Below are 12,970 nucleotides of genomic sequence, written 5' to 3' on the forward strand. Positions count from 1 at the left end.
GTTATCATTACAATTTGATATATAAGGTGAAAGGTGGATGACAAATGTATGAAGTAATAGGTGGTAAAATGCATTGGAAGTATGGAAGTAGCCAAAGAGAGAGAACGTAAAGAAAGGGGAAGACTGGGATGGCATGGAAAGGACAGGTCAGTTGTAGAATCAAGTTTGTGTTTATTTATCTCAAGGAGATCAAAAGCGTTTAGTTTGGCGAATGTAGTGCTGAACGTGATTGAATACCGTTGAGTTGGTCAGGTTCGTGGCTTTTTTGGGTCCACACTGTAGTACTACTTGAAGTGGCATAGGTCTAACAGCAGACAGTTTGTCAAACAGGTGACGCCTTTGTGCATGATATAGGGGACATGTGTAGAAGAAATGGTAGGTGTACTCAATTTTCACCACATTGGCGATTTGGGCTATTGATAATGTATTTAGGGTAGAATGTTCACTACGGTTACTATAGTGCATCCGGACTTGCATTGGTGAAACTCAATTTGCGTTCACCCTAATACATGTAGTTGAAATGAAGAACAAATTGTTAATTCTTGTTAAGATTGTACTTGAAGGAGAGTAAGGATGGAGAGGAACTAACAGTTTCCGTAAGTGCAATCCATGAGAATATTGAAGTTGGCAGAAATGAATTCGATAACAACTGTGTTTTACAACTATTACGAAGGTCAGCAGAATTCCGAAGATTTTTTTTCACCAACTCGGGAAGGAAATATTGTAGTGAGATAGGCTGGCGCAAGAAAATGAAACGTCTTGTAAAAAAGAGTGAGGTTATATTTCCACCTTCTCTCCTTAAAGATGCACTCTTACTCCCAGATAAGATTTACCACAATAATATTGTTTTAATATTCCAAAAAGGATAAATAAATGTCGAAAACAATGGTTCTTATGAAGGATACCGAGTTTAATTTGAAAGAAATGAGCATAAAACACAGTATGTATACCTTATGTGACTATAGTAGACCATAGTAAATCTGCTAGCATTCACCAATCATTTAATATTTTTGCGCTTTTTTCTATTAAATACACGGTTACAATCTTGTTATCAGTAATTAATATTTTTCCATAAATGCATTATTTAGTAAGAAGTAAGAAGGTTTATCAGTCAAAGTTGATTTTTGTTATACATTTGTATGTATTAATTTTGAATAAGAGTGTCACTTTAAGAGATTCAAGTCCCGTTTTAATATACAGATATGAAATGGAAACAAGTCGTGTTGTTCCGGATATGGTTCGTGCTGCCTCAAGCTGAATTTTCTTTAGGTCCTCTTCGTCAGCTTACGTAAGATTGTCCCAAACCACATCTGCATATTGCAACAGTAGCCAATCATTTTTTTTTATATAAAACCTCAAGCGATTTTCAATCCAGGACGTATTTTAATGATCGCATGATGTAGATACGTTGCCAGGATTTGGTTTTGACGGACTAAATATGTTCATGCCATGAGCATTTACTTTAGAGGGTTACGCCCAAATGTTTATGAGTATTAACTTTCGCTATTTGAACATTATCCATAAATATAGGTGTATGTGCCTGTCTGTTTGTTTTTCGAGAGATGAGAAGTGAATCGGTTTTCGCTGGGTTTAAGATACAAGCCACATTGCTGCCAATATATGGATATTTTTATGTCATTGTTTAGTTGCTGAGCGGCAAACAAGGGACCATCGAAAATGATATGCATGGTGGTATCATCCGCAAAAAGTTGTATGGGTGTTTTCATTTCAGGAACAATATCATTTGTATAAACTAGAAAGAGTAAGGGACCAAACATTGAACCTTGTGGAACTCCGGCAGATATTGAAAAACGTATCTGATATGGTACCAGACAAGATAAAGCTCTGTTTTCTTTCTTTAGGATAATCAGTAAGCCATTATCATAGGGAACGGAAAATATCACTGTATCGAAGCATGAACGTATGACCTTCATGCCATACGCGATCTAAGGTTTTTTAGAAGTCACAGAATACTGCTCTTTCGTCTTTACTCTAATCTTAAGCAAGGCAGAAAGAGTGATAGATAGATAAAAGCTGATTTACAGTGAAGTCCTTTGGAACAAAGCCTTACTGAAGTAGTCGTTATGGAACATAACAACGGGTAATCTTTAATAAAAAACACATTTTCTGATGGAACTAGTACAGCGGGATCCGATTATATGTCAAAGCTATTTTGACCAAGTATAGTGCGAGTGTGTATGTTGTTTAAAGTGTCAACAGGTGTGCAGACTTTTCTCCGGACAGGCAAGGTTAAAATTTGACGTCAGATAGACCTTCATCTAATTTTATCCGCAGGTGTCTGGTGCGGTGTTTTGAACCGTTACCCCTCTTCTACCCCCACCCCGCTACGACCCACCATAAAAGTAACCAAAAACTCTCGAAAATATCAAGATATTGTTTAAACATCATATATGACAAAAACATCCAACTTTTGACAATTTATCATCTGTGACTAAGTATATTATTTATTAAAAGGTAGACATGTAGGCCTGCTGAAAATACGCACATGCTTGGTGTAAACGAAAAAACTTTCCCAAAAGTTGGACAAATCCTGACAAAAACATTACTCCTCTCGTTGGAAGGACCCTTCTATAAGAATTACAATCACAAAATACCATCACTCTTCAAATGTTTAACATCCACTGCTCAAATACTTCTAAAATGGCCTTAAGAGAGCACACATGACTGATGTATTATCGCCGATTGTCCAGAGTCAAAATGCACTTAATTAAACATATGCCAACGTAATTCACCGATTTGTTTTTCTTTAAATTTAAATTAAATCAACGTTGCCCAGGCGCTTGATTTGAGCAGGTCCGAATGAGTCAGTAAGCGCCTCGGCGACGTTGATTGAATTTAGTTTGAAAGAAAAACACAATTTTATCGGGGTTTTTCGACAAACGGATTACAATCATATATATAGTTATTGGTATGTTTATTAGTTTGTCATACCAATCAAAATAATTGGTGAATTACGTTGACACATGTTAAAATAAATATATTTTTATTGGCATTAATGAATATTTCATCATAAATGAAATGAGAAATGTTATGGTTAATTATTATACAGTTAAACTAAGAGACATGGAGGAGATAAATTGATTCATATTTAAGAAGGTTTTTATAATTTTCCAGTATAATGTTGTATGTATTTGTATTTTGTATACATATTTTTGTAAACATACACACACATACACATAACAAAAAGGCGAATTTGAAATTTAAATAGTTAAGCAAAAATTAACGCTTAATTTTGATTCTTTAACATACATGTACATCTCATTGGCCAACTATCAGTAAGTTACACTGTTGTCAACATTTTGAAGTTTTAACTGATGTGATACTTAAAATAAATAACAATATAAGTTTGATTTGGGTAAGCATCAAGATTAAACAACATTGCATCATCTACGTATCTAGTGAATAATAATTCCATACCAGGCAGTATGTGTATACTTTTCTTTATAAAAATCACACATACAACAAATAGCAGTCATACAGATTTAGACATAGTATGAAACATAGCCTGGAATATGTACATACGCAAAAAAAAGGGTTGAGTTTGACATGTTTAACATCTAACATAGACATGGTAATTTTAATTGTACAAATGAAATGAGAAAAGATGCAATTCACAGTGTGAATTGTACATAATGCATTCATCCAGAGATATATGAAAGTAAAATGTGTAATGAGTACCAACGGGTAGTACCACCGGCCGCTCAAACAACAACAATAATAGTATACACGTAATGAATGGCTCGTCGGTAAATGGCTATAATGATGTCCACGAGATCGGGACGGACCAATGATTTATTATAGATGTCCGATAGGCCGAGTATTATAGTTGCTTGGTTTTTCAACGATTTAACTATTGAACGACCACAATGTTCCTGTTTTGTTCTAGAGTTGTTAATTATAATAGTTTTTTTTTGTCAAAGATTTTAATAAATACGATATATTTGTTTGTTTCTTAAATTAAAGTTTGTAACTTAATACAGCCATATAACAGAATATATAAATAAGAGTCATCAGTGTTCTTCAAGTCATATGCAGGCGTGAAACCGGGGGAATCTAGTTCATGTATATTATTTTTATAAGTCGAGTTATGATTGTACTGGTGCGTAGGGCGAAACAGAAGTTCACTTGGGTTAAAAACATTTGTTTGAGAACTTGACCTCACACTTGTTCCGACATCTATCTATCGATATCGGGTGATAAGGGGTATGTGAAATTTTCCGTATAAAAATCAAGAAATATCAAACTTCAGAATAGTATAGTTTGACCTCATCAAAAGGCTTAAGTACTTACCAGTATAAGAGATTGAATCGGCAGATAATTTACAATACAATGTTGATGCATAATTTATAACACAATGTTGATGCATAATTTACAACACAATGTTGATGCATAATTTATAACACAATGTTGATGCATGATTTACAACACAATGTTGATGCATAATTTATTACACAATGTTAGTTGTATTTGTTTTTATTGTATTGTTTACATATTGTTGATTGTAATCTGTGCATTTTCGCCATATTCGGTTATTGACTACAGTCATGCATTATTTCATAAATAAATATCTTGGATATTTATTGCATGCTTGTTGTTATCACTTGGCATAAACAACAGAACCCAATAAATTCATGCCGGCTTGAGCTACCGTCGACATTGGCGCCCATGTTTGGAAGTTGTGTATCTGCAAGTCTTCAGGACCGCAGTTGCCATTTGCCGAGTGATAGCATATATCACCACTTCATATACAGTGTACATTACACGGATTTACCTGTGCTTACCTGGATATTACAGTGTGTACACACATAATCATCAATTGGATGATTATTCATGACTACTGCACTCCCGTACAGTAGTAGGATTTCATTGTTCACATGAGCTGATGACGTTGTTCTCGTGAGTTGGAAAACACATTCTATTGGTCAATACAGTGCGGCATTATGCACTTGACCCTGTGAAGAAGAAATGATACTAAACCTGAGCAGTTTACATATAAACCTGGTGCACCGAAGCTACCAAATTTCCGGGGTAAACAATTTGAACAATGGAAAAATGAAGTAACATGTCTTCTTAACGTCTAAAGTATACCCTGATTATGCAATGGTACAGGCAATAAGAAATGCTCTGCAAGATGAGACAAGACAAGTCCTACTTACCTTGAAGCCATCGGCCACCGCAAATGAGATTATGATGAAACTTAGTGAAATTTATGGGGATGTGAAAACAGCAGACAAGGTAGTGAAAGATTTTTATTCTGCAAAGCAGAAGGAAGGCGAACCATGTTCAACATGTGGTGTGAGGATTGAAACACTTTTTCAACAGGCCGTTGAAAAGGGTGAGATAGACGAACGAAAGAGGGATAGAAAACTTAAAGAAAGGTTTTGGAGAGGCTTGAGATCAGAAAGTTTAAAAATGACTACGAGAGTGGCATATGAAAGTATGTTCTGGTTCCCGGCATCTAATCATACAGTTAGATTCTGGCACGAAGCGTTCAATGGCGTACGCGCTGTAAAAAGGTAAGTATGGGAAGTTTTTTAAAACGCTGATCATCGGAAAATCATTTTGGGTAAATAATTAGGTATTTAAATTAAATACTACTGACGGTTTATTTTTTTGTATTATCTAACGTGATTTTGCAGAGAACAGTCAAAGTCACTTGCATAGTTTTCGGATAGACAATCGTCTTGTTTAATTTCGGATATCGCATTTGTTTGTTGATGAATTGGTACATGGTTTAATGTTTTCAGGATGATTCCTGATTTTTTGTTTCACACACACTGGCCATAATTATATATTATATAAAAATGCCAAAAAATGTGATGCAACTGCATTAACGCTATGTTGTTTATATTTTCTGTTTCAGCCAAGAGATGGACCATTTATACTATAAGTCCCATGATCGATTCCCAGGATTCCAGGTGATCACATCACGTTGTGGCCCAGATCATTCATATTCTACATCTACCAGTAGTATTCAAACGCCACCGAAGAGATATTCAGAAAAAATGAAAAGGGGGAGTGTAACACCTACAGGAAAGACCCCGCAACAGTTGTCCAAGAAGGCTACCTTTGTAAGTTGCTTTTCCCATAAAAATAGAATTTGCATTACACATTTTGTGTAACAATGTATTTCATATTTAATATTAAACCTGCAACAAGATTGCACGGTATTTGGTACTATGGAATGGCTTCATACACTTTCTGTCACATGCCTTGGTTAAAGCTAGTTGATCAACAACATTGCCTGGACATTTTAGCCTAACACAGCCTTGGCGACTACAGTCAAGATGGCTTGTACTTCATTTCACATCTGATAATGTCCTCCAACACAAGTTGATTTTTTTTAAGTGTCATGCAGGATTCTAGGGTACATAGATTTCAGTGATATTTGTAGTTATATTTGTATCCACAAAATCTGTCTCCTCGTGTGCATTAGAGCAACTAGCTTTTCTGGAAAAGCAGGCCTAATGAACTCAACTTACAGCAGAGTTGTACGTCATTTTTATAAATAATTATCATCATGCATAATACATAGTTATCATGTTCAATCTGATTCAGGAAGAAACAAGACATGTATCCTGGACGAAGAAAGAGAAAGCCTATCTTCAAACATATTCAAAGCGTCCGCGAAATGGGGTTTCGGAGACCGCCTTCTGGAAGGACTGTGCTGAGGCAATGGAAGTTCTATTTCCCGGAAAGTCAAGAACGGGTAATACATTTTCAAGTGACACTTGTAATAATTAATGTTTTGTAAGTGGCATGCTTAATTCTGGAGCACCATTGTCTGTTTTGTTTAATGATTTTGACATGTTTGACAACATATAATACTAGAAGCTTTTCAGCTATGAATTCCTAACCAAATTCTGCATTATTCTTTTCTGATATTGTGTTTTTATTTTAAAAAAAGTGGTAACTTAAATTATCTGGGTTTTTTTTACTTTCATTATTATTTTACAGGGCATTCCTGTAAGAGTGCAACTAGAAGACTCTGTCTTATAGATGAAATGAATGCTTCTCTGCCCACTCCGGATACGTCCAATACAGAAGAGATAAACACTGCTTCAACAGGCATACTACAGACTGCCGAAGTAGGAGTGCAAACTGTATGGTCTTTTCCACATATGCAAACAAAGTAAGTAAGTTCTATTTCTTTGAAGAGATGAAATAACCATTCTTCTCTGATTCAATGACCTTTTAATACTGCCCATTTTAGCTCACCTGAGCTCACCACGCCCGTCGTCCATTGCATGTTGTCTGTCGTTAACATTTACCATGTAAACACTCCCGATGTCACATTTTTGCCGTAATCTTCATTTATCTTGCTCTGAACAAATATTTAAATGATATATATAGGACGAGATCGAATGAGAGTCATTGAGAGTCACTAGGTCAAATCTAAGAAAAATCTTGTTAACACTTGATGCAACATTCATGACTTCTTTTAGGAATCTTTGTCAGAAGTGCTTAGAAATATTCAATTCTGAGTCAGTTGTGGTCAAAAACTAGGTTATCTTGGCAATTTGTACATGAATTTTAAAATTTAATTGGCCATATTTGACTTTAACTTTATAAAAATTTGTTTAGCCAGTTCGGGTATTTGGTAAAATTTTGATGGATTCACATCATTAACTCGGTAGCTCAGTTGGTGGAGTGCCTGCATGGTGTGCAGGAAGTCCCGGGTTCAGGCCCTTGTCAATAACTGCTTGGGCTGTTGTTGCATATTCCAGCAGCCAATTCAGAGTGTCCTTTGACTTGTTTGAACAAGTTATATATATATATATATATATATATATAATAAGACATAAGGAAAATTTATGTGAAAGTATGTTGGGTGTGTGCTGTTTTAACATGTCAGGTAAATGTTTGTTTTTAGGTCTGAAGTCAGTGAAGGTGAATGGTTATTCATAGAGCCAAGGAGGACTATACAAGTAAGAATGAAACCTTTTTGGATTATAACCATTTCCTCCTCATTTTACAACCACTGTTTAAATGACTAAATTCTTACTATCATGAACAGATTTTTACTACTGGGCATCGTGCTAGTGGTTTGACATGTAGACTGTAAGATATTGGGTTGAATCTAAGATTATTGAAAGTTGCTCAGATATATTGATGCTATTCTGGGATATATACTAAGTTTGCAGGAAAATATGTAATAATACCATATTTCAGTAATTTTAAATACTAAACAGATATTGAAGTATCTCATTTGTTGCAAGCAGTTCTATTATGTGTTGTAAAATTTTCTTTGTTATTTTATTATGTTATACAGTGTTCCAGTCAGGCCGCAGAACATTTGAATCAGTCAGCCCTCAAAAGACTGCGGCGATTTCCTCCTTTGAGACAGGAAGACCGAATTTCGTTAATGGAAACATTGTGTAAGCATAGTGTGTTTTTTTCAAACCTTTTCATCGTGCCCCTGTGCTGTCCTCCTTTTCCTGGTCCGCCATGCTTCCCTTCTTGTGAGCCAATCCACCAGTGCATGGCATATTTCTCATCATACTACATAAAGCTTGGCCTTAATTATAATAATGTTATCAGTTAAGCTGTTTTGTGAAATGATAATGCAAGTATTTTATAAAGTTTAAAAATAATGTAACATATTGTTTCTTTTCGGAATGAATAAATGATTTTCCTGTGCATATATCTGGTAGTATACTTGTTTACAACAATATAAATGTTCATGTTAAGAAACAGTGAAAACAAGCGTTTTGTCTTTTCACTTTGGCCTTCTTTTCTTGTGATAAGGAAATGAGGCCTTTGTGAAAAACTGTGTAGTATTTCATATAGCGTGGATTAACAGTGGCTTCTGCATTAACCAACTAAGAAAAATGCATGTGTAGCAGGAATGCTATGAATTTCTATTCAATTCATTTTAACTTTATCTGATATTTTTGCAGGTTCTTGTACTGCAAGTGTAGCCGCGGAGAAAATCATGCAGTCTCCACTACGAGGGAGCATAATTCTTGAGGTTTTATACGATATCGAAAATAGTGCAAGGGAAAACTGTACAAGAAACTGTGTACTCCATGGAACAAGTTATGAGGAACTTAGCAGTTTTAGCTGGGATGATGTAATGGAAAAACTTCTTACCAAACAGCCTCTTTTGGCTGAAGTTTTGTTGGCCGTAACATTACCAACCAGTAAAATTGGACATTCTTCAGCAACCAATTCACTAGTTCCAGTAATCGGAGCAATCTATGGCATGCTCATGAAGCAGAAGTTTCATGAACTATCATTAGTGCAGAAGGTTGTGACCATCACACTTGCCAATGAACAGACTCATCAGAAAGTAAATAGTGTTACTGTTGAAAAGTTTGCGTTTTCCGTTTCTTTTTGTTTGTTGATGCATGAACTGTTTTATAGCAGAAAGTTCATTGAAACATGGTTTATGCATACATTATTACTGATTTTTTTCCAGCCACTAGCACGGATCAATTTGTAATTTGCCATCTATTTTTGTGACCGAGGCACCATAGAATTACACCATAGATAACCAATAATCCTTATTACCATTAGTTTATGCAATGAGGAAAAAATCAGTGTGTTGAGTCTTAACCTGATACTTGGATATTCAGTGGGTGTTTAACTGTAAAGACAGGATGCATGAAGTACAAAATTATTTGTTCGATTAATGGCGATATTCATTTTAATCTGATCTTCTTTCATGTGAATTTTCTGTTAAATATTTGTCTTTGCTATTTTGAGCTTGTTTGAAAAGTTTAGAGACTTTGATCACCATTGATGAGTTTCAATACTGTTGTATGTTAATAGTTTTCTTGTTTGTTAAGGTCTCAAAAATATGTTTGCTTTCTGGTCACCCGAAATAACCCCAAAATTCACTTGATATTAGAATTTTTTGGCAGTTTATCCGAAATTATATTAAAATTCAAGACTATTTGGTTTGTTTGTATGGTTTATAACCAACAACATTCAAACTAAGACTGTTTGGAAATGATGGTTATTTGAACTATTTTTATTTGCCTATTTTTTTTTTAAATTGAAAGCATTAAATTAATGAGAAATTCAATATTCTGTATCAAATTTAACTACCTTTGCTATAAGATTTTTAAGACAATTATGGCAATTTACCTCTATAAAAATATAAAAAAAATATGACCAACCATTGTCAGTTTGGGCACGGTGACCAAAAAAAAGACTTTTTTTAGGCCTAATATCAAGACAGTTGAAAAATTCTTGTCTGTTGTTTAAATTTTTATTATTATATATTCTATTTCAGTGTTTTGCTCTCAGCACTATTGAAATTGTGATCTCTGACATAGTCACCATTGTCCTTTGTTATTTACTATCCAGGTTTGGATCAAGCTATTCTCATCTAATAATAATAAAACTTTGCACTGCAAGTACCCATAATGTTGAAAAAGAGTGTTATATTGAACATCTATTCATTTGATAAAATGCAGTCATTGCTTTGATTATAAATCTTATTATGGTAATGTTTTTTGTAGAATTATAAATTTTCAAAAATAAAGCAAGGTACTGAAGTAAATTATTTTTCTTATTTGCACACCTGAGCACAATGTGCTCAAGGTGAGCATTGTGATTGTATTTTGTCAGTCGTTTGTCCATTATCAATGATTGTTTCAAACCACTTCTTCTCCTTAATCGCTTGGCCAAAAGCAATGAGATTACTTATAAACCAGCAAAGTGGATAACAAATTATCTGGATAAATGACTAAAACAATACATTTTTTAATGAAATTTGTAATAAACATTGGTAAGCAAGTTTATTTGAACATCCTAGGCAGATTTTTGTATCATCTGGACTAAAATACTAATTTATATAGAAACAATGGTATGTTTTGCATTGATGTGAGATACATTATCTTCACTTCTAATAATTTTCAGGTTTATGATCGGTTGCAAACACTTGGTATTACTTTGAGCCACTCGGGATTGTTTTCCACAAAGGATACAATATCTGGACATTTCAAGACTGAATTAATAGATGCAATAAAAGAAAGAAAACAATTTCGAATAGTTGGCGACAATATTAACTTTCAGCTTGGTGTTGCTCATGCTAGGAAGAGTAGTGGTAAAATTCGACACATGGAACATTGGTTTGGATCCACTGCCATAGTTCAGAACATGTCTTTTGATTACCTCTCTGACCAGTCACCTCAATGTGATCTAAGGATTCTACCCGTTGCAAGTTTTCTGTTAGCAGATAATGATTGGAAGTATTTGATAGATGATATGAATCGACTCGTTGCTAGAACTCTTACAGAATTCTTTCCTTGGCTCAAGTTTGCCAAGAAAGCAGCAAATGAGGACATACTAGGAGAGCATAGTCAACTTCTTCACGAGAAGAATAAAGTAATACCACTTCCTATAATGGCCAAAAACGAGCAAAACTATTCGGATGTTGTTGACATTCTCGACAGTTACGAGTCACTAGTGAATTCTGTTCATATAAGTGCTGGAATGCCACCAGAGCCTGTACATATCGGCGGAGATCAGTTGACTCGAGAACGATTCTCTGGAGCCAAACGTCTCCGTGCCGCAGCATTGACCCCAACAGAGAGATTTGAAAACTTAAAGCCAATTACATTTGAATTGTTTCACCTGCAAATGACTGTGCTATCTAGCTTTTACCAAATTCTTTACCATACATCAAACACTGAAATTTTCACATTGCATGCTCAAAAAATCCGTTTACAACGAAAAGATGCAGATGGTTTGGATGTCAAGAACCACTACAATGACTGCAAGGAGTTGGCCGTCTCCTTCATTAAATCTTACATAGTGGAGGCAGCATGAGAGTACTTTCAGGTAGAAGATACAAACGCTGTCCCCAATATTCAACTGCCTGACTGTACAAACATGAGCAGCGAGGACATCAACAAGTGGCTATGTGAATTAGTTAGGCCTTTAGTTGAAAGAGTCTTGCGTGACAGTAGAAATGCTCTTGATAAAATTCAACCAGTTTCAGCCGAAAACCATGATTATGGTCGTGACTCCATACATGTATATGGCAAAGTTGTTCTTAAGATTGGTCTGGTTTATCTTCAGTTGAATGATGTCATCAAAATTCCAGACAGAAATCGCCTACTGAGAACTTTGAAATACTTGATGGTGTTTCTAAAAAGCCACAACCACAGGTCAAAGTATGCACTTGAAATTTTGCAGTTTCTTTGTCAACAGCTTGCAAAACTCAGTGAAAAGGTTGCTAATAGCAGTTTGTATGGCCTGTTTGTTAACACTGGTGGGAAAACAAATACCCATATACCAGCTGATCTCCAGATGGAGCATCTTGTAAGAGTTACAAAGAACCATCTCAAATCCATGTGTTCTAATGTATCAGAGGCATCAATGAAAAAAAGAAGCTCATCCTTTCATGGAATGAATGAAATCTCTGACAAATATGACACAGAAACGCATGTTTGTAGACGGGCTCAGAAACAAAAGACACCATCTTCCTACCAAGATGAGCTTCACCTAATAACAGACTTGAGATCAGTAAGACCTTTCCACCATGTGTGTGGGCGGTGCATTCAGTCACTGAAGAACATGCCAAAGAATCCAATCACAAAACTCGATATGGATGAACTCGTTTTGTGGATTGAAAAACACAAACTCCATATGTACTACGACGTTGGGCATTAAAGTCTAATACAAATGCATGTGCAAAGCTATATTTATATATGATACACGCGATGCTCAAAGTGAACCAGTGTGATAGTCTATGTATGTAACTGTGCGTAATAAATTATGCATTGTCTACATTTAGCTTGCCAACACTCCTAGAAGCCATAATTTTGGCACAATCTTGATGAAACCTGGTCAGAATGTTACTTTGCAAATATCTAGGCCAATTTTGATTACATTTTCCAGATTGGATACACATAAATACATTTACTATTGAACCTGTCTAAAGAGACCACCCTTGGAAAAGTGGTTATTCATATATTAATACACATATAAGAGA

The 12,970-nt window shown here is 35.1% G+C and overlaps 1 pseudogene; it reads left to right on the top strand.

The window, feature by feature from the left end:
• The first annotated feature begins 3,233 nt into the window (after positions 1-3,233).
• Positions 3,234-12,702, top strand: LOC128230379 (uncharacterized; annotated as a pseudogene).
• The last annotated feature ends 268 nt before the right edge of the window (positions 12,703-12,970 follow it).

This window comes from Mya arenaria, chromosome 4 (genome assembly GCF_026914265.1).
Source record: "Mya arenaria isolate MELC-2E11 chromosome 4, ASM2691426v1".
Taxonomy (NCBI): domain Eukaryota; kingdom Metazoa; phylum Mollusca; class Bivalvia; order Myida; family Myidae; genus Mya; species Mya arenaria.